Below are 2,423 nucleotides of genomic sequence, written 5' to 3'. Positions count from 1 at the left end.
AAGGGTATAGGATGTAAGGATATTACGGAAATAAAAATCAAAACGCCCTCTTTGAGGTAAAATAGGCGTGACGCTGAGGCGCCTTATCATGGAGATTTTATCTGTGCAGAGTGAGCTCTGACAGACGGTTGAGTTTAACCCTTTTTGCGTCAATGAGTCAAATGTGTACAAAAATTGACACACAGACCTATGAGCAGGTAATATGACGTGGCATGCAGAGGGTTAATACTCCACTTGCAATGCAAAAATAGGAAAGAGATGAAACAATGGATGTGACTTCCTTTCTTTAAAACGCAAAAGAGTATTGCAGTCAACATGAGCTTTTGACGTGTTTATCTTCTTTTTCTTCCTACTACAGCATAATCATTGAAGGGAATGATGAAGGAGATGAGGATGATTATGATACGATAGCTTTCTTAGACTGTTTCACTGTTCATTTATTATTTCATTTCCATATCATGAAATGAATAGAAGCCATATGCTATGGTGGAGAGAGTCTTTTGACAGGGCCTCGTGGCTGAGGGTTGGAAAAGAGACTACAACCGCAAGGCGAAGGAGAAAGCGCCATTCGCTCTCGCGATCATCGTTTCTGGCGATGCTCGGTGTGTCTAATTAGTGTCATTCCTCAGCCACAACGCCTTGTCACAAAGCTAGTGGACAGAAGGTCAAAGGGAGACCAAATACTCTTCTATGAACCTGGTAATCCACTTTTCTAGACAAGCTGTCGATAGAATTAGACAGAATGATAGTGCTCTTTGGTCTCTGAGTAGAAAGGCATAGATTGTATATCTCGGGTGCTATCTTTTTTTTTTTTTACAAACAAAATGAAATGGCAAATGAGCCATCCTAAGCAGCAGTATGATACAAATCAAAACAATGCCCAAATTTGGGTTTATGATATATTATCGAATGGTTGTGCCCTCGTTTGGACTATTTGCTGCATAAAACTTGCTGTACATAGGGTTTAACGTGTCAAATGTGTATTCATTAAGAAAAAGAACAACGATTTGCATTTTGCAAGTTATACTAGAAGTCACTCAAGCCTGAGTATCACATGATGTTAGAAGTGTATCATATACTCTGAAATATACTCAAAATTTCCGTCTTGAATCTAAAAGAAGAAGCATTGTTGCTGAGCTGGTATTTGTTTCTCGTAATTTAGAAGAAATGCCAAGCCTTGATCATTTTTGTTTAGAGAAATACTTGAATTTGAAATTGTTGTCGTGACGTGGTAGTTACTGGGAGGTGGGTTCGTGAACTTTAGTTTAAGTGGATGGTACAGAATATTGGTTAAGGTGAGGATTCATTTTTTTAACTTTTTGTGAGATACTTAGAAACCACTTTATGAAAAGCATGCAATTCTAAGGGGAATTCAAAGATTTATTTGCTGAAAGTCGGTTTTGAAATGGCTGAAACATACAAAATCAAAGTAACAAAAGCGATCCTACCTTTTACTAGGATTGCTTTGTTTTGGATATTTCAGCTGTTTTCAGGCCAATCTTCATCAAATAAGCTCTTATTTCCTCTTAGAGTTGTCTGCTTTGTCATATTTCATAGGAGGTTTCTCATTATCTCAAAAAGAAATTAAAAAAAAAACTGTTGGAAATCTGAAACCCCATCTTAACCGAAACTGTATCACCCCTTTAAGCTGAGATTGTTGTCGTGGCGTGGGTTCGTGAAATTTAGTATAATGATGACTCGTTAGTGACGTAATAAACAATCACGTGATCTTCCTCTGTAGATCTGTTAGCGGGTGAGCGTGTTGTAAATACAAATGTCGTTATCAATTATACCCACCGGACAAAATCATGTTGGTTTTCGTTGGCAGATATGACCACTGTGCTCCTCATGCACACAGTCAAGAATTTCCTCCACTTTGAGCGGGAATAATAGTATTAATCGTCTGGCGGATAATTAATTGATCTCCATTTGTAGTAAGGCAAACTTGCCTCTTGAATAGGAAAAGTCGTGTCTTTTGTCGTATACTATTACGTTTGTATACGTGTTGTTGTCTCATATCAAGATGACATAAAGTTATATCTGGATATCTCTTCTTTCTCAGTGTAGTATAAGATGTACTGCTCATGAGTATTGATACTGATCATAGGCCGCAACCGACTGGAATTAAGGCAAGTACAGACACGGTGTCATTCTGAAGAGGTTGAATAGATCAGCTTCATGGAGAAATGAGAACATGTTATACAAGAAAATGAACATGAAAATTGATTCGTACATCGTCATCGGTTGTATCGAAGTATGATGCGTATGTTCCAGATGACAGTGTATAGCTGAATGTCTTGAAGTTTAAAGGGCATCAATATCCATAGACACGGCTCATAAATACGTTCGCCATTACAGTGTATACAAGTGTATAAGTTGCAGTATATTAAAGTTGTCATAGCAACAACCCATACACTCACTCC

Source organism: Diadema setosum, chromosome 19, assembly GCF_964275005.1.
Source record: "Diadema setosum chromosome 19, eeDiaSeto1, whole genome shotgun sequence".
Taxonomy (NCBI): Eukaryota; Metazoa; Echinodermata; class Echinoidea; order Diadematoida; family Diadematidae; genus Diadema; species Diadema setosum.
The sequence above is the reverse complement of the archived record's forward strand: the minus strand, read 5'-3'. Positions refer to the sequence as shown.